We start from the raw sequence: 20,657 nt of genomic DNA, 5'->3' as shown, positions 1-20,657 counted from the left end.
TCTGAAGTTTCATGGAAAGAAAGACCCCAAGAAGCACATCAGTTTGTACTTCTGTTGGTGATTTTGAGAGCTTCTGACAACTGAACACGGAAATCAACACCCAAAAGAGACGGTAGAGCTAACCACCCCAGGCGTGGAGGTAAAATGGAGTGCTGCTCCCTCAAGGATGAAAGTTCAGTTGCCTGATCATTGCAGGAGGGCAAAGAAGGGAAGGAGAACTGGGAGAAGTGTACTGGACATCCAGGCTAGGAGCAGGAAGAGGAGGACTGGAAGGGCTGAGAGTGGAGGGTTCCTCCTGCTGACTACCTGCAACCCCAAATCCAGCTGCGGTGGCAGCAACCAGACCTACCAGCGCTCCTGCACTGGCAGAATTAAAAAGCACATGGAGGTGGGGAGTGGCTCTGGCCTCTACCTGCTCAGCCAAAGCTGGCCCGTGTGACAGGAGGCCAAAAGATACTCAAAATTAATCTGGATTACACCCAGGTTCAGAGAACTCCACAGGTCCCTTCCAACCTAAATGATGGTATGGTTCTGCCTGGAGTCTCAGGTGGCAGTAATTCAGAAACGTGAGCAGAAACTCGGCGTCAGGATGTTCTGGGTCTGTCCCGGGGAAATCGCGCAACCTCCATGCCTCATTCTCCCTCTTTACAAAGCAAAAGTGAACTCCAGCTGCTTCAAAGCAGGCATCCAAAGAACTGACACTCTGGCTTACAGCTTTGTGTTCCCCATCTAGGGCACGGGGACAAGAGCGTGCTCCAGGAGATGCTCAGGATGGTGGCAAGGAGAAGCTACAGAAATCTCACTCAAGTGCTTGTAGGGACCTTCCTGCCTTGCCCTCTGCGGAAGGCAGCCGCTGAAGGTCCATCACGCTCCTCAGCTGAGGTTAACTGAGTGGTTCACGAACTTTCGTTTATTCTGATGAAATCCTTAGACAGTAAAACCACCTCCAGGTTTCAGAGAGCAGGTAACGGACGTACGGAGAAACAACTTGCCCAAGGTCACCCCAGAACGCGCACCAGCTTGGGATTCGCTCCAGATCTAACTGTCCTGTCTGCAAGATCGTCCATCTTCCCAGCCTGCCTTTTTCCAGGGGCTTCCTTCTCCAGTGCCTTCTTGCTCTTTGCGTAATGCATTGTGAAATCTACTTTACGTATCGAGCTTTTAGTTCTTAAATTTATTATTTAGTGCTGTTTTCTGGTAATAAACCAGCCATATTGTTTTATTTATTCTTCCAGGCCGCACACAAGCACTTCTCCGCGCTCAGCTTACAAGCAAACCCTTTTACGTCCTGCGGTGCAGACTGGCACAGCACCCTGCACGCAAAGCTCACCCCCCTCCAAATCTCAGAGCAAGGGACCGCAGGGCAGAGCCTGACAGGAACCCTGGTAAATCCACAAAACCACAGAGGGGCTCACGCTGTGCTCACTGCGTTCCCGTTTACAAAGCGCTGAAGATTTTTTGGGCCGTGGGAAGCAAACGGAGGGAGCAGGCACTTCGCTCCACCGCGTGCTACCGGAGGAGTAGGTGTGCGGTTCATCTTTCGTTCACCACTAAAAGGAATAAATCAGGTGTGGGAGGAGGGGAAGGCTTTTTTTTGCCTCTTCCTCGCAGCACTTAATGAACAAGAACTGTCTTGAGGTAAAACCACAGCGAAGAGCCAAGCGCTTTGCGTCGCAGGAGAGGAGCACGCAGAGGTCAACTCCAGACAGGAGGAGAGGGCTGGCTCTCCAAAGGCTTTGTGAGACAGCTCAAGTCCTCGGTATTCTTTGCGGTTTGCAGCCCTAGAGAGCTCAGGCACGTTATTTTCCCCACGGCAAAAATACAAATCTCTCTCTCACCTCCCTAAAACACCACCGTCATCACTTCCTCAGCAGCAGAATGCAGGTTCCTGCTCTCCGATAGAAGCTTCAGGTCGTAATTAAGCACAAATTTACAATTTTTTCTGTCCTGGCTGAGTTATAAGAAAAGGAAAATATGACCTGAACAGCAGAGAAACACACACAACGTTTCACAGCATCTCACCTAGCAGGGTGGGTCACTATGGAAAATAACCCGTCTCCGTGGGTTTTCTGGAAAGTTTGCCCGTTTCCCGCACGCAGCAAATAAACCAGTTCTGGAGACCGAGCGTCTCCAACGAGAGGTGTCTCACAAGCACGAAGTTGTACGGGTGGCTTCTGACGGACCTCAGCAGGCAAGGGGCAGGCCAACGGCTGGTCCTCACGACCCAGGCACATCAGGAGGTTCACATCTGGGGAAATCCTAAAGAAATCTGGGAAGCCCAGCCGCTACACCCGAGCAAGGCACAGTGACATTAAATTAATCAGTGCTACGCTGACAAATTACCCAGGCTAACCAACTGCAAACGTACCTTCCCTCTTTTTTGAGCTTTCACCTTCTCCTCATCACCCCATCTGTATCCGTGCTGCTGTGCATCTACCACCAGCTCTTCCCCTCCCCTCAGAAAAGCCTTCGGCGCGCGGGGCAGGCGGTCGTGCGGTCTCATCAGCGAGCTGACGGCCTTCTGCGCTTTCTGGAGAACGCTCCATCACCACGTAAGCGGAGGCCGCTCCGTTTCAGACAGCCCGATAGATCACGGCGAATAACTAAATTACCTGGCGCGCCGTAATCGCCCGTGTTTATATCGCGGGCGGGTTCTTAGCCGACGCAGCTCATTAGAAAGCAAGCTAGGAATTCAGACGCACAAACACAATTGCCAGGACTCTATTAATCTGGACTAGCTAATCTGGAGGGTCAGATGGATGAAAACCTCTCTCTCGTTACCAGATACACCAGTCTCACAGTCCCAGTTAGGTGAGGGACATTAAAGGTCTTCCTGCTGCACTCCCAGATGCGCAACACAGCGGGAACCCACTGGCTCAACTAATCTGCGTCTTCACCGCCCACAGAAGTTTTCGGACAAAGATGTCACCGTGCCACACACCTCGTGCCACCACCTCCACTGGGCTTGTGTAAAAGCTGTCCCCCTCTAACAGCATCCTGTCCCCACTACCGCTGTTATACTGGTAGCCAGTAGCACTTCTGCATGGGTAGGCTCTGGACTGTGCACGTTCACGGAGATTTGGCCATGTACAAGAGTGCAAAACCACACTCTGCACAGAGACTGAATTGTGATAACAGCTTCTGGAGCGGTTCCCTCAACAAAGAACAAGCCATGGGGGGAAAAAAAAAATATATATCTAAGGATATTCTGCCTTTTCTAGGCTTCTGAGCAAAGTTAATGATTGCCCTGCTCCATCCTCCCCATCACTCATGTGTCCCCAGCTTTACTGGTCCTCCCGTTTCTTTTTTGGACCCCCCAGGAGCTCCCTTCACTCATCAGCCCAGGACCACACCTTAGCAAGCCTTCTCTAAAGACCCAGCTCAGCGGTGAACGGAGTCACGGCGAACATGCACGTCTGACCATTCTCCTCCCCACTTAACCTGCGAGCTCCCCGGGGCACGGCCTGTCCTTAAAACACGCGGAGAACACCACGAAGCGTGTCTGCAGACCTCCCTCCTGCGAAACGGCACCCGCGTGCCGGGAGAACGCGACCCGGCGCTGGCGTCCCTGCCGTACAAATGCTGCTGTGCCGGATAAACCCCCACCTGATACCAGGAGGTGCCGCCGGGACAGACCTGTCAGGTACAACCTCTGCCAGCCAAAGCACGGTTCCGATGGCTGAAATAAAGACAGAAAAGCTAATTACGTGCAAAGCAAAGAGGAGCCTGGCCAGGGGACTCCACTTGGCCTAACAAACCAGATGTTTGCAGCCCAGCTAAGGAGGGTCTGCGCAGGAAACCTGCGCTATGCAGCTCAGGACACGCCAATGTGGAAGGAGCTAAATACGGCACTTCAAAATACACGGAGAGAACGAAACGCTACGCCTGAAGCTTGTGGGTGTGCTTAACGAAGTTATTAAGCAGCAGCAGAGCGGATGATAGAAGATAAGCACTAGCAGAATGCATGATAATTAAATTTCTACAAAGCGAAGTCGCCACGTGGATTTGAAACGCTGGATAATTTGACACACGCTGCGTGCTGCTCTGCCACCGCTGCTTCACTTGCGAGATATTTTGAAGACTACCACCACCCAGTCCCTGGAAAAGGCAGGACGGGAGACAGCAAACTCTGCTCAGCATCTGCGTCCGGCATCGTAATGGGCAGGTAGGAAGACACAGAGAACATATTTGGGGACAGAGGTAGCAATAAGAGAGCAGTTAGGAGGGACAAAGTTACACTGTCCTGTTTAAGGAAGGCCTAAGAGAGAGGTCAGGGCACGAGGGATCAAAGGAACTTGGCCAAAGCTGGAGGTAAAACTTTTCACTTGCACAAGGCAGACTCAACCACTAAGCAAGATTTGATGGGTTTTGGAAAGCCATGGGTTACAGAGCTTAAGCTAAGGGTTAGACTGAGTCTGCCTAGAAATAAACTGATCAATTAAATCCACCCAACTAGCCAATTTTTTAATAATGCAGCTTTACCCAGGCTGGGCGGAGAATGGATGGAGAGCAGCCCTGAGGAGAAAGACTTGGGAGTGATGGTGGACGAGAAGCTCAACATGAGCCGGCAACGAACCCAACGGCACCCTGGGCTGCACCCCCAGCAGCGTGGGCAGCAGGGCGAGGGAGGGGATTCTGCCCCTCTGCTCCGCTCCGGTGAGACCCCCCTGCAGCGCTGCGTCCAGCTCTGGCTGCAAACTTAATGAGCAAACACAGCACTTCTCTTGACCTCAAAAATTACTTTTTAGGATAAAAGAGAGGAGATCTTAAAATAAAAAAAAAAAAAAAAAAGCAGGATGAAACGCTTCGACCAACGGCACTGCCGCACGGAGCCTGTTCCTTAGCGTCCCGGAGCAGATGTGCTGCACTCAAAATGTCTTTGTCTATTAAAATTGTGTCAGCTTCAGAGGCTCCAGAACTCCCTGTGGCATAAACAGAATTTCTAACGAACAGCTGCAGGATACAGGAGCAGCCGCGCAAAATGCAGCTGCCGAGATCATTTTCCTTGCCTCTCTCTCCCCACCTTTCCTTGGCTGCCTGAATCCCACCGTCCCCTGTTTGGGGTCTCTCCCGTCCTCCCTCTCCCACAACCCCAGCGCCTCGCCGTGTCTCCTGCACCCTCCGCAGATGAGCGCCATCAGATTCAGTTCATCCATGTCCTTCATGCTTCCCCGCGACCTGCCTCAGCCTCCTCCTCCTCAAGTCAGCTGACGCCCGGCAGTTTGAGGGCAGACACCCAGCACCGGTTTCCTCTCCCGACATTTATTCTTTCCAAAGCCTGCGAGCATCCCTCAGCTCCTCAGACCGCATCTCGCTGCGCCCGCACATCCCGCTCCCGCGCCTCGCCAGCCTCCGCGGGGCTCCGCTGCCGGTCTGCCTGCTCGCACCGAGAAAGCGCAAAAGGGAGAAATAAAAGGGGAAAAAAACCAACCCAACGTAACCACGCCAAACTCCGTAATTCCACAGAACAGGAGCAATCCTCAGGGAAGGATTCAGCCTGGGTAAGTTGAAACCTGCTAACAGAGCTTTTAGCTGCAACGCCGCCTTCCAGGCCAAGGCACCAAAGCATGACTCCTCGTGTGAGCTGCTTTATTTATTTCAAATCCTCTGTCTTTGAAACCAAATCCCTGTCAAGCACGCAGCCTGCTCCGCTTCCCAACTGCTCTCCCAAACCTAATGGTGTCCCGTTAGCTAGCTGGAAAAAACAGCTGGAACGATTATTCATTTGGTCAGGCATTTGTAACGGCCTCTGTGACGCCCTGTACTCAGAGAAAAACACAATTTGTTGTCTCGACGCAGCCCCAACAAGCACTTCTGGGAACACCGGCACAAATCAAGGCTGAATTCTTACCCTTTGACGGCTTCAGGCTTCCGAGGGGTTCTCCAGTACCCCACGAAGGGCCTCGGGTTCCTATTTTCAGGACGTTTATAGGGAGTTAATGCTTTGGGGAGCTCTGTCCCTCTAATCTGAGTGAAAATACCTGACAGGTTCACAAGTTACTGGAAGACTAACAGAGAAGAGCAGGTGTCAGTGTCCCATTTTATGAGAACACTCTAACTACATTAACGGGCACGTCACGCTAAGCAATAGCGTCTTTTCAAAGAAATCCTTATTAACCGGGATCTAACGCGCAGGCCAGCTAAATAAACACCTCGTGGCTTCGAGACAATCTATCTGGTGTCACCACGTCGTGTCCAACCGCTTCGGCCAGCCACCCAGCGCAGCGCGTGGTGAGACTGGTGCTAGCAGGGGCAGCTTCCACCAGCCAAGTTCTTACGAAGTTAACGGCTTAACGGCCTTCCCGGACCGGCAGCATGATGCACGACGGATCTTACTCACAGCTGACAGGGCTTTGAACAGTTAACTGCATGCCGTGGATGTGGTGGATACACTGCGGGTCGGAGATCGCCCAAGTCATCCTCACCCCACGCGGTCCCACCTGCCCGTTTGCAACCGAAGGTGAAGAGAATCCAAATGTTTTGGAAGGCTGAAGCTGCCTTGGAGAGGACAGGCCAAGCTTAAAAATACTCCAGGCAGACATCTCCGACGCACAACGGCTCTTTTCTCTGAGTGAGCGGGTCCAAATGTCCCAGGAGCAGCTCAGAAGCAGCTGCGGGACACACGGCCGGCACAACGCGCGTGCGGATGAAGCCATCGCTTCGCTGCTGTCTCCCAGCCGTCATCTCAAAGATCACAGCATTTCGAAGTTGCACCAGCTTCAGGGTCTGTTTGCAGAACAGATGTTGAGAAGTCCTGATGAACAAGGAAGCCTCAAAGGTCTCTTCTGGCCATTTCCATCAGTTACTACAGACTGCTGTGCCACCTCGCTCTCGTCTCAGCGGTTGAGCCATAAATGGCTCAGATGACACATAAATATTGCAAAAATATAATTATCTCCCTTTCAGGCTTAACAGCACAACAGGTCGGCTAGCGCACGAGTTAGCCGTTGCCATCCGCCGGACAAAAGCTGCTCACGCCCGGATAAATACCCGATGCCCAGCCAAGAAGAGGGGAGAGGTTCCCAGAGCCTGGGAAAGCTGCCGGTGAACGCACGCTTTGAAGGGCTCGGCGACACAGCCACCAGCTCCACCGCGAACGCGCCACGCAGACGGACACGAAGGCGTCGGCTTGGAACCAAGTCATTAAGACAGCCACAAAATTCACAACTCAATCTGACCGCCGTATAGAATCCAACAAAAATAATAAAAAAGCACGAGGATGGCTGTATTAGATCAAACCAATGATCCATCCGCTTCAGCTCCTCACTCCTGAGTGCTCATTTCCAGCTGCTTTGGTGCAAAATACTCATAAATCAGTCACAGAGCAGCTTATCCGGGACAATTTTCCCCTAACCACTAGCAAAGGGGAGTTGCACGAGTCCTTGGAAGAACAGAAGCTGTCCACCAAAGTACTTTTTTTTGAGGGAAACAATCACATGCATTCTAACCTGTACAAAGTCTGAACTGTTTAAAAAACAAGAGAGGAAAATCACATCAAGCACTTGGCTTCACAGCTTCTTGCAGCACTGAGTTCCACAGCTGAGCTCTGAGCAACCTGATGTGGTTGGAGATGTCCCTGCTCCCGGCAGGGGGGTTGGACTGGGCGGCCTTGAACGGTCCCTTCCCACCCAAACCCTCCTGTGATTTTATAACTCTAAGTTATTTCCTTTCACTAGCTTCAGCTCCAAACCCTCCAATTCAATCTGTGCCCTCTTCTACCAACACAGCCTTACGCACCTCTGCGGCAATGGGTCAAAGAGGACTCTCGCCCCGCTCGCCGTGGACCCAGAGGAACAGTACGGAAGCCACCAGAACAAGACCTTCCACCTTACCTTCTCTACGCTCTCTGCCTCTCCACCACGTGCTCCTCTCTGAACTTGGCAGCACTCATCTCCTCAATCCCCATGACCACCAGTGCTGGCAGAAAAGTAGAAACACAAGGGTCCTACTGCCAAGGGATCAGTTCGGTGTAAATTTGCACTTCTGCTCTTGTCTCGTCCCTCCTGAGGGACACCCTGGTCCTCCAGTACTGTCCTTCGGTGGAGCGGCCCTCCCTCTCTCCTATCCAACATCCTCTCTACCATCTACGTTCTGTTTCCGTTCCAGTCATTTCCCAAATTTGTGCCGAGCTTTTTTATTTTTTTTTAATTGCTCTCAATATGTCACTCTATATAACTCAACAGCAGATTTATTTAAACGTGTCAATGCTGTTGCTTAGCAGATCTGACTGTGCTTTACAATTTAAGCCTGCTTCAGAATCACGTGTTCCCCTTCCCACTGCTCCCCAGCAAGCCTGGATCATCAGGAACTTTCAGGAAAATAAAAATAAGTCTGACTCTAAAGGTGGTCTGCTGGGCTGCTTAGGAAAGCTTAACTAGAAATCATTTAAAAAAAAAACAAAAACAAAAAAAACCCCAGAAAAACAAAAAAATCACCACCAAAAACCAGCCTAGAAGAAGAGGAATTCTGCCAAACAGCCCACTCAATTTTTTTTTCTCAGTGAGGAAGCAGCATCAGGCGCTATTTCTCTTCCATTCTCTCCCGTGTACCCATGAGCTCCAATAGGAGCCCATCAAGTAAATGATCATCAAGAGCTTTGAAAAGAGTCCTAATACGGAGCTAACATCAGCTTTCCCCCAGCAGCACGCTAATTTTAGGTAACGGCCTCCAACGGCTCTCTACAAGGCGTGGGACACCCAGGTGAGAGCATGTTCTGACCTTGGAAATCAGACTTGGGTCTTCGCTGCGAGAGAGAAGATAGTGCGCAACTAAATCACACACGTGATGTTTTCCGCTTGGGCTTTCCAAGCTCTCCAACCAGCGCAGGCTTAGTCACTGCCCCCGTGGACTCCAACTCGCACGTTCACAGTCCAGTAACTGGAGGGCCTCGCGGCTCCACGCGGCATCGGCAAGCTCCGCGCACAAATTCAGCGAGAGGCAGGAGCTGTCCCAAATCACTTACGGAAAAGATTATGCAAAACCAAGAAAATGTCATCCTCCTGCAATCCACTGAAGCAGAATAAACGCAATTGCCCAAGAGCACACCGAAACTGGCCAGTAGCAGACACCAAGTCTTCCCCGCATTCACCCAGGGCTCCAACTGTGAGGTCATCTCGGCAGGCATGCACAGAAGCCGTGGATGCCCCATCCCTGGAAACATTCCAGGCCAGGTTGGCCGGGGCTCTGAGCAACCTGATCTGGTTGGAGATGTCCCTGCTCCTGGCAGGGGGGGTTGGACTGGGTGGCCTTGAACGCTCCCTGCCCACCCAAACCATTCTACGACTCTATGTCTCCATTCGAGGTGTTTTTCACATGTTGCCCCTAAGCTGACCTCATCCTCTGCCCCAAGATCTCCAGTTCCATCACCACCCTGCACCTCTGCGAGCCAGGCTGGTTCAGGGGGAATTCACTCCCACAAACGGATGCCATCCAGACAATCTCCAGCAGCTGCTGATTCCAGATTCGGACTGCAAATCACTCCCAAGAACCCAGGTTCACAACCTTGGGAACCGATACCGCAACCTGAGACAGCCCAACTGAAAACAAATCTTGCAGCAGGACCTGCCAGAACAGCTGCCGCTGGCTTTCCAAAAATAACCCAGTTCCCCTTCTGCGGTGCCTGATGTCCGTTTACTTACGGCCACCTAAAGAGAGCCCTTCCCATTTGGATCAATGAGGGGAGCTGACAGAAGCGAAAGATGCTCACCACTCCGCACACACCAAGACGAAAGGAGAGAAAACACTTCTGAAAAGCAGCAAAGGGAACAATCCTGCGCTGGCCCCCAGAGAGCCAGCTGGATGGGCCTCATGCTTCTTCTCCAGCAACAGCTGTGATTTGAGTTTATTTCCATTCTGTGTGATTAAAAAGAGAGAGACAGATACAAGGCAGAACAAAAAGTCCAACATTTCAAAAGGCACTAAAAATAAAACGGTTTGTATTCATGTGGCACCCTACCTTGACAGCATTTTATACGTGAGCGCCAAGCAGCCCTCCAAAACGCAAAAGGAAGACACAAATAATTTATAGGCAGGGAAACCAGGGCACGGAAATGTTAAAATATCAACTCCACCATCAATAAAACCAACAGCAGGAGTAGGTTTAAAGGCAGGCATTCCTGACGCACCTTCCTATATCCATGCCGTAAGACCCCTCCCTATCTACTCTTCGTGGAGCCAACGCCGTCGTTTCCGTTGGCCGGCGAGCATAAATCGAAGAGTCCAGAGGCTCCTCACGAGGAGTTACAGTCCATTTAGCTGATGAAAGTTCACCGGTTTTCAGAGCCTGTTCACACCTCCCAGGGAAAACGCACTTTTTCAAAATTCAAACATACAAGTCTAGCAGCAGGATGCCTGCAATTAATCCCTTCATTTAAACACTAACAACTTTAGCTGTCTCTAAGCTTTATCAGCCAAGGTAAGGACAACCCACAAGCAGCCGAGTCAAGACGAGGCCAAGGTTATCTGCAGTAAGTTCCCAACGTGAGCTCTGACAACGCAATCTTGCTCTAGAGAGCATTTGAACCTCAGAGGTAGGAACAAAGAGGACGGCAACGCAACTGGAAAGGCCACGCTTACCCCGCCCAGTTGCCTGCACAGCACCTCGCTGCCGGGAGAAGTCCACGGGCAGGGACGGGTGGAGAGAATCCTCCTGGAAGCCATTCCCGTGGCCACGAAGGGCAAGAAGGTGATTGGGAACAGCACAGATGTACTGTGGGCAAATTCTACCTCACCAATCTGATTGTCTTCTGCAACCAAGTGACTGGCTTGGTGGACAAGCAGACAGCAGTTGACGTTGATTACCCTGACATCAGCAAGGTTTCTGATGCAGTCTCCTATGACTGGTTATACAGCAGGAAAAAACAAATGACTGGAACAGGAGCCCAGAGAGATGACAGACCCTCCACCCCATCGGTGGTCAAACCTCAACTGGACAAAGCCCTGAGCAACCTCACCTACCTTTGCGGTTGGTTAGCTTTCCTCCGAGCAGGACGTTGGATTAGAGATCTCCAGACGTCCCTTCCAACCTGGTTTGTTTTATGATTCAAAGTAATGCCAACGAGGCGGTGGAAATCTTTCCTGCAAATATCTGAACTAGATAAAGCTGTAATGTATAATAAAAATAACTCTTCGTAAGCTCTTCATGGAACAGATGACCTGTCTCCCAGCACACCATGCTTCCTTCTCCCTAACGTTTACATCTTCACAGGTATCTGTTCCATTCATACAAACATACCACTTTCACATCAAAACCTGGGGTGCTTTAGTGGTGCCATGAGACTTAATACCTGTAGGAGGTGACAAACTTCGATGAGAGCAACACTGTGAGGCTAAATGGGTTGGGCTGACATGAAAAGACATTTTAAGAGACATAGAATCATAGAATGGGATAGGTTGGAAGGGGCCTTCAAAGCCCACCCAGTCCAACCCCCCTGCCAGGAGCAGGGACATCTCCAGCCAGATCAGGTTGCTCAGAGCCTCATCCAGCCTGGCCTTGAACGTTTGCAGGAATGGGGCTTCCACCACCTTTCCGGGCAACCTGGGACACTGTTCTATAACTCGCATTGTAAAAAAATTTTTCCTAATTTCAAATCTAAATCTACCCCCCACTATTTCTTTAAGGGCATCCTTTTAAGGATTCCTCTGCTCAACCACTACATAACCATTTCCCCAAATCCCTTCCTGCATCCAACACGCGGATACACGAGGCGTGCACATCCCAGACTGGATCCCATCCGGTTGCTTTAGTGGGAGGAAAAAACAATGGATCAGGTGTTGCCTTTGAATTCTAGGTGTCACTAGGTTTTGGTTTTATTAAAAAACATCTTCTGCTGTTACTGGAAAGTGTAACTATTGAGTTTCACCAAAACCAACAGCTCCTCTCAGGTTCGTTTTCCCTTCACCTTGCTTTAAGAGCCGTCTTGCCAAAATCTATAGAAGACAACATCCATAGTTCCTATCATACACATCTTGAAAGGGTTTCGAAGGGAAGAGCAAAGTTCTTATCCTTAATACGGTTCTGTAAGCCACACGGCTGTCTTCCTAATTCTGCTGGGCCTGATCCAGACAGAAAACAAACACCCAAAACCACAAGTCACCATTTTTGCTGACCAGGCCGACTCAGTGAGTATCAGCAGCCTTCAAGGACACGGTGTAACGCACCTGAGTGGAAATCAAGTGCAGTTCCCTTAAATCCTCCAAGCCTCTGCTTCTCCGCTGCTACAGCCACTTACAGCCGACAAACTCACTTTTAGATTATTTTCACAAAACCGAAAGTCAGCAAACGATTTTGTAATTAAGGCTGCCACATAATTCTCAGGCTGATACATAGCTCAAGCCTACTCCACTGAAGACCAGCAGGCATGGGTTGTGGGACATCGCCTCTTGCCCAGGGTGGCTTTGCAGATGGAGAGCGAGCCCACTTCTCAAGAGCCCCTCTCTGCATCTAAAATGCTCACGACTCTCTTCAAAGTCAATCTGAAGAAACACACTGATGTTGACCAAAAAAAAAACCCAACCTCTGAAACAGGGAGGTCATTCCAACATCAACCAGTGGAGGGCAACCACACACATACACAACAGCCAGCATCCTACTTTCTTCTCATTTCCAACCATCAGTCGGAGTGTTTTATCTTTCCCATTCCGTCTTATATACGTCTGCGCTCGTTCTTGTGACACTTAATAGAACACCGCCCAAACAGCAGAGTATATTCACCCAAAATCAGGCAAAAGAGAACCTAAATTCCCCAGCTCTCCCACTCAGCAGCGGTTCTGCTCTTCTCCTCATACATGAGAACTTATCAGGCTACACAAGCAAACCATGCGGCAGGAAAGCAACACTTTCCCCTTGCATTTCAGCAACATCACTGGAAGAGTTTCATCAGTTTGGGGTTTTTTTTTTTTCCTCCAGATCTGAGGTCTGAGGTGTAAGGGTCTACCCAAATTACGCACCAAGAGACAACAGCAGCTGCGGTCCAGCAGGAAGAGACCAGCAGCTGGCAGGTCTTCAGCCAACAAAACTCTTACCCAGCTAAGCAACACGTGCAGGATGTACAGGAGAAGGCAGGGGAAGGCTGCACGGGTCCTACGCCACGCAGACAAGCCATGGCGCTTCTAACTCACAGAAGGCAGCGGCGCATCCCCTCCAGACGGCAGCTTCTTTCGTGCTATCTGGAGGCGAAACGCTAAAGCAAGCTATTCTCTTCAGAGGCTTGACAAACAGCAAGCCAAACCACGTAACGCTTCAGCGAAAGGCAATCCAACAGCTTCAGCCGAGCAACTGTCTGAACAGTTGCAGTATCTTGGTACAAAGACAGGTTGAACATCAATAATTCTGAAGTCCAGCCCAAGCACATCTTAAGCAAACAGAAATGAAAATATTCCTTTTCCCTCACCGCCCCGGCGAGCTCAGACCCCCTTCTGCAGCCCAACCGAGCGTGTCCGAGCCACAGAGCGAACGGAGCAGCGCTGCTCGGCGTGCCACCGCGCCAACTCCGTCAGCTGAACTGATAACTCCCCAAGCTTGTCAGGACACGTCGGTCACTGTCGGTGCCGCTGACCTAAGGAGAAGACATCAGTCACAGCTGGTGAATTCGGGCACTGGAAGCGAGGAAACGGCTGCTGAGCCGGCTATAAATAGCAGAGGGGCTGGGGATATTTTCTCCCTCTCGTGTACGCTCGCCCGCCTCGCTTGCACAAACCCTTCGGAGCCCGTATCAGCCTGCTCTGATGCTCTCATGATTCAAAATAAGCAGGAGATGGAGGGGCGAGGGTTTGTTCAGGAGTGCCCAACAACCATAACTTCTGTACCCTGGGGCAGCGTATCCTGCAAGTAACGACATTCCCCAGTACTCAGCTGGAAAAGCCAGGGAAAGGCGGGTTTCTGTGGGAGGAGCACTCGGTGACTCAGCTCTTCACCCTCTCCTTTCTCCCTGTCAACCTTTCAACAGCACAACACGCCGGTGTTACAGGGGTGAGACACGCGGACTCGCTCAGTACATGAAACAAAGTCAACAACTCAATCACCTCGGATTTTTAAGGATACTCCTTTTGTCATCGACATTACGTTCTGCTGTAAAAGTCACTGTACGATCCCAGCTGATCCGCGATGCTGAGTTTCATCATCGCCTAGGAAAATGGTGCTGGCAAACAATGATTAAGGAAAAAAAAAAAAATAAAATGAAAGAGGCAAACAGAAATCAGTGCTTCTCCTCTGGCCTCCGAAGGATCTTTCTACAGTCAAACCTGGCCAGAAGAGTTTGAGCTGGCGCAGTTTGCCTGGAGGTTGTACACAGCACCCAAAGAAGCCAACGCTGCGGCACTACATCTGCCTGTCCCCAGTCCAGCTGGTGCAACCCAGCCACTTCCATGCTCTTAAACCTTCTCACCTTCCTAAGACACTGGCCATATCCAACCTGCCTTGCGGGTTTGGTTCCTGGCTGTGCCGACTTCTGGCCCACGGTCAGTGGGTGTGGGTCACCGGTAGCCGGCCGAGGTCGCCGTCAGGTGACCAGGCTCCCAACCCTGAGCTGTGCACCTTGGAGCAGAGCCCGACCTCCAGCCCATGGCTGGGGGAGGATGAGGAAACCTCACGTTACACTAGTTCACACTATTTATTAACAAATAAATACCCACAAAACACACGGGAAGGGTTATTACTTCAGCGTGGGTAAAGGAGACGTTGACGTGACAGGGAACTTCACTTCCCACCTTTTGAGGGGATGATACAAACCAGCAGAGCAGAAAGAAATCCAAAACATCACTTATCAAAGCAGCAACAGAATTTTCTGCCGAAGGAGAGATTTCACAACAAGGCTGCTTTTGGCATGGGCGGATTCACGGCAAAACAATGAAGCAACACGAATGATATACGACCGTTTCTTTGCACGGAGTGACAAAAAGCTTTCAGAAGCTTTATAAAATTGAGCTGCTTACGGCGAACAGTTAAAACGAAAAGGTGGGGAGGGAGCACTTCCCCCGTGCAGTTCTCACGATTGCGCTCAGCGGGAAACGCGCCGCTCGCCGAGCGCTCTCGGCACCTTCCTTCCCGCCGAGCTGCAGGCACAGGGGAAGCTCCGCAATTCGCAGAACGGGGTCCTTGCTTTTGTTCCTCTCGCCCCTCTCCCCCGCCACGTCCTCTCCATCCTCCCTTTGACACACGCAGATGGAAAGGCTGACGATAAGACGCCAATTAGGTTATTTGAAGGCTCGCTACTAGCTACTCTAAATGCAGGCACATGAAGCAGCAGGATTCTGCTGGTGACATTTGGACCACAAATGAAGTTCCCAAGAGTAATAAACAATCAGGTAAAGAAATCTGGAAAGAAATTACCCAGCACACCTCGTCTTCTCGGCCCCCATGAGATCCATATAAAACGTGTTAATGCATCTGATTATGATCTGCATTATGTACAGAGGCTCCCGCCAAGCGCTCTGTGAAGTTCCGTTATTGTTAAGTTGGAAGCTGTTTAAGAATGGTCCAGTCATCATGTTTCAGATTAGATTTGGGAAAAAAAACATTTTCCTACTTTATCGCTGGCTCAGAACACGGGTTTGCAGGAGAAGGTCGATGTACGGTTTTTCTCTGCTGAAGAAAGAGCAGGAGAAGTGGTGACAGAACAAAGGAGTCGTCGGTCTATTACCTGTCCTTGCATCGTAACCCGAGCTGCGCAATTTACTGTACAGACACGCCAGAAAATGACTGCCGTTTCAGCTGGCTTTCTAGATGTGTTTTTCCTGAAAGGAGGGGACAGACATCAAGGTGTTCTCATGCACATTTTCCACGGACTATAAAGCTGTGAAAGAAAGGGTTTCTGAAAATGAAGAATTTACCAAGAACAGCTTGCAAAACATCACACGAGACTTGCCCCGTGCGTTCTCCCTACTACGCTTTCCCAGCATTGGAGCTTTTTTAAAAAATACAGATACGTATCTCCCAGGTATATATTCAATACCTACAACCTTGGGAGAGCACTCACAGCTCTACGTGGCAAGCCTGACAGCCTCCCTTGTAATTAAAACTCCACCAATCCAACCTGATTTTTATCTTCTGCTGGCGTCTGACCGAGCCTTCACCGCACCGATCAGCGTCTCCTCTCCGCTGCATTGCTGGGTTCCCAAGTTAGAAGCAGAGCCAAGGTCACTTTGCTCAGAAGAGCTGTTTTTTTTTAAAAGGAGGGTCCCTGCGCATTAAAGGTCTGCCGTCTATCACCCCTGCCCTTCCACACACACAGCCGCAGCAACAACTGCATAAATGTGGACTAAGCAGGGCCCTGTGGAAGAGGGCTGGCGTATAATAGCTCCTCCACGCTCATTTTGCTCTGTCCATGCATATAGATACATATACGTACGCACATATATACGCCAGAGAGCTGTCTGCACCTCCTCTCAAGGTGCACAGCTCACCTTTGGCGTAGGGCTTCACACTGCACGCTCATCGCTACAGCACCCAGCGTAACGGGCACTGTAGGGGATGAACGGTCAAGTCGGTCATTCGATACGGACAACAACTGTTGGACACATCTAATATTGCTCCACGGGATGAGGTTAGAAGCGAAGCATGAGAAATCTGTATTCCAGGCAAGGCTGTCTTGCTCGGTGCGAACGGAGCTTTGCTCCCACCTCCAAACATTTTCCACCTCCAAACTCCTCGAGTTGGGCAGCAAGGAACACAAAATTGAGGCAGATGTTGAGCCTAAATGTTGAACTGCGATGTCCTCAGCCGATCCTTCAAGCGTTCGTTCCTGAAATCGCCAACCAGGCAACAAGGCAATTATGCCGGTGACCAACACTTCCGCTCGCGGTGAAATTCGGCGTGGGCATAAAGACCAACCTCAGGAGTTAGCGATGCAAAGCTCAGCCTGAGCCAGACCTTGTTATCAGCAGATCTGCAGGAAATGAGGGATCAGAACGACCGTTTCCAGCCACCCTGGTAATGTAGCGGTTTAAACACCAAAAAAACCGCTTTAATGTAGGATCAGAGGCTGGATCCCAGCCAGGAAACAGCACTGCTTTAAAAGAAAGTATTTATCTCTACGAAACACTTACTAAACAACATGCTAGCTGCTTGAAAATAAAGATTTTAACCTGAAATTCTGCACGTTGGCATTCTCTTCTGCTGCAGGTAAGACCGGTTCCCTTACACAGCATGCTTATTTTCTCTCTCTCTCTTTTTAAAAAAAAATAAAAAGAATTTTCTCTTCCAGTTTAACTTTGAGGCAAGATGGAAGAAGAGCACAGCCTGGCCTCAGAGACGCGAGATCTTTTGAACTCCAAGTCAGCAGGCTCTCACAGGAGCCGGGCTCAAGGGCTGCTCTGGAATAAATCAAAAAGGATTTACTCTTTCACTTGAACAAGGCAGAAAAAAAATCCCTAGACGTACAGATGTGTGATTGGGGGTGGGCAGACAGCTAATAGGTTGGGAAAAAAAAAAAAAGGCAACTTAAAAGAGTGCCATTATGGCTTGATTGCCACGATCCCATAAGCTAAAAACTATCCTGCCTGGATTTCCTGGAGGAAATCACCAGCACAGTTGCGAGGTCAGCTGGAAGCGGTTCAACCCACGTAAACATGGAGCACATGCTCCAAACAGGACACGCAAGGAGAGCGGCGCTCCGGGAGAAATCTTCTGACAGCAAGGCAAAACAGGGGCTGGAACCGGCCGCGTGTCCTTGGAGATGCGGCTGTGATTTTTCCCCACAGATCAGAGTTCAAGGCCAAAAGGGGCCCTGAGAGTACCCCGTCTGCTTCTGGCCGTATCACGGGGCATCACGTTCCATCCACGCTTTCCTACGAGCAGGAGTTAGACCTGGCAGCCACATCCCAACCTGAATAACCGCGGCAGCTCCCAGTAACAACCCACACGCTACTTCCACTCGAAAACTTCATCTGCTTTGCGTAGGATGCAGCTGCCTCTCGGTGCCCTTGCGTCCCTTGGCCAGAAAACGCCGCTCCCGGGCAGCGGCAGAGACAACTCCATGCTCCAGCCGCTTGGCTTCACGTTTGACACCTTTGCTTGAGCCCAAATTCATCGGCAGTTTTGACAACGCTCTGGAGTCTGCCTGAAAGAGTTTGGCACGGGCACAAAATCCCATCCTCTGGATTCATTACAGGAGCAAGAGGAAAACTGGAGACGCAGCGTGCTGCTGGCAGCAACCTCCAGCCTCTGCAGTGAGATCCGCTGTTCCCAGTCAGCCACAGACACTCGCAATAGCTGCACGTCAGCACGCACGCACTAATCCTTGCACGGTGAACCTACCTTGTGTTTTGGGACAAGAATTTACCCAAGGAATGATGCTAAAGAAGAAACATTTTCAGATTGCGCATGCAGTTTCAGAGGCCAGCTCTGCCCACTGAGCTGTGTGTGGAGATTTGGACCCCGAGGCACCCAGACACCGAGCTCAGACCGTTAGTGAAATTTAAAACCAGAATTTAAACTGCTGAAACCAGAATATTGTGAAATGCCCCCTCTTTGCCTGCAGTTCTGCCAACTGAATTCGGCTAAAACTTGCAGCGAGTAATAGATGATTAAAATAAAAGAGTCAACAGCCAAAAATATACGTAGGGGGCTTGACTGAGACTCCATGGGTGAGACGCTACTGGTGCTGCCCAACTTTTACAAGCTTTTTCTGTCTCACCGTTAGTTCAACGTGACTACGGGGAGAAGAGAGCGTTGCTAGAGGAGTGCAGAGGTGTTTCAGTAGACTGAATTAAAATAAAGCAAAAGAAAATGTAATTTACTGCCAGGCACGGAGCAGACCGACAACTGCAGGGTTCGTTTGTGTTTTACCTTCTGCACCTCGGCTCAGGCCTGTCGTGCATCACACATCCACTCCTTCGCTACTTTCCTTCTTTCTCCCAGCGTCGATCTCAAAGGTTCTTCTCCTGTTTAATATAAGAACACAAACAAAACCACACGTACTTCAGAAATACATCAGCCATCGCCTAGAGGCGTCGTGCAAGAGAAGTTGCCTGCTAGCACAGTGTAAAACGCTCCTTCCAGACCGTCTCCAAACAGATGAGAGACTCACGACGCAGTCGGCCTTAAGCCTGAAAGATCCCATGGGATCTGGGCTGCTGAGGAGTATCGGAGGCTGGAGAAACCAGCTGAGGAAACAGCGACAGGAGTAGGACACTTCCTTGCGTGCTACGACGCATAGAGCGATGGGGCACATCCTCAGCTCCTGCATGTTCCTCAGCACACAACGGGAGGGCAGCACATCCGTAACAAAAAGCAAACTGGCTGGAATTCCCCAAGCAAAGTTTTCACGACCTGGACTCTTGCTGCTGAGCCGCTCCCATTGCGGGAACACCAGGATAACGAAGTCTGAGCCTCCCCTACCTGAATTTGACGCTTTGACTCCTAAGCGCAGTAGGCACACTTATGGGGACAGCCAGGTCCAGAAGAAGGATGTGAGGGATGCTCTTGGTTGGCAGCCTTGCCGTTGACTTGCTGAGTTACCTTCACCCCACCAAACCCCGGCCCGCTACCTGAAGCCAGGGGTGAGGACACTGAGCTTTTAAGAGCCGGTACCATCTACAGCAGAACTGTGGCGGTCAATGATCAGCATGCTTTACAAACAGTCTTGCTTAGAGAGAGGTATCGGCAGCAACCTGGAGAAGGGATATGTCAAATCCTTTCTACCTAAACGCGACGAGACGCGGGTCACCAGTTCTGCGCTCCATCAGCTCAAAGCCAGCTTGCAGGCGTTCTCAGCTCCCTTCACAGAAAACACTTCTACTACACCACCTGGCCATTTCTCACAAAAAAATAAAATAAAATAATGAATTATGTTGTTCCCTAAGTGCCAAGGTCAAAGCAGACCACGGCAAGCCGTCCAGTCTGACCCGTTGCATGACACCACCAGCTCCACCCACCAGTTCCAGCCTCCAGCCCAGTAACTCACAAGGATTCTTCATCCAGCTTTTTCCCCCAGCTCCAATCCTCTCCCAGACACGCTTCTGCTGCAAACAACTGCTTGATCTCAGCAGCTAAGCATAGAGAAAAAGGAAACAAAATCAAATACCTTTTCCTAACTGAAGCCCAAGGCTGCAGGACAGTCGTTCAGTGGGCGGAATTCTCCTTTTGTTTCCGAACACAAAGCACGGTGCAGCGGTCCGCGTTCCGCCTTCACCCTCCGACACGGCCCTTTGGACGGTCCCGGTTCTGGCGGCCAGCACGAGCGGAGTGTCCCAAGCCTCCCTCTTCCCACCCCTGCTCTCACTAACGCATTCCACGCTCGCTGCCTTTCACACAGTCCCAGCTCCGCCGACGCTCCCAGTAGGGAGCCGGTGCTGGTGCTGGGCTCTGGCTGCCTCCGTCCTTTTCGCTTGGGCTAGGAAAACGTTTCCCCGGTGCCTACATCCCTGGGCTACAAAGAAGGAATCGCAACTCAAACGTCGCTGTTCCCTCTCTTGGCAGGCTGCGGGACGTGGCACGCTTCCATGCGCACAAGGCTACGAGACGTCTGCGGAAACGAGAACGACGACCCCTCTTCCCCCTCTCCTCCCCGGATAGCAAAGCTCTTTCCAGAGCTCTCCAGAAGTCACGACTGAAGGTGTTACTCAACGGCCGCAGCCGAGGGTTTCATTTCAACGCGCCCTGCAAAATAGGCGCTTCGCCGCTCGCCCGCGCCACGCCAACCCAGCATCCGCACGCAGCC

At 50.9% G+C, this 20,657-nt stretch overlaps 1 protein-coding gene across 2 annotated transcripts in view; it reads right to left on the bottom strand.

The window, feature by feature from the left end:
- EXTL3 (exostosin like glycosyltransferase 3) overlaps window positions 1–20,657 on the bottom strand; it is a 128,358-nt gene that overhangs the window by 38,419 nt on the left and 69,282 nt on the right. Inside the window, exon 3 of one of the 2 annotated variants that reach the window (XM_086744723.1) lies at window positions 18,785–18,879. The exons of the other annotated variant lie outside the window; for it this stretch is intronic. The gene's annotated coding sequence lies outside the window, so the exon portion shown is untranslated. The remainder of the gene's footprint in view (window positions 1–18,784; window positions 18,880–20,657) is intronic. 2 annotated transcript variants of the gene reach the window in all.

Source organism: Chlamydotis macqueenii, chromosome 3 (genome assembly GCF_036417535.1).
Source record: "Chlamydotis macqueenii isolate bChlMac1 chromosome 3, bChlMac1.mat, whole genome shotgun sequence".
NCBI classification, from domain to species: Eukaryota; Metazoa; Chordata; class Aves; order Otidiformes; family Otididae; genus Chlamydotis; species Chlamydotis macqueenii.
This window is presented reverse-complemented; position numbering and strand designations above follow the sequence as displayed.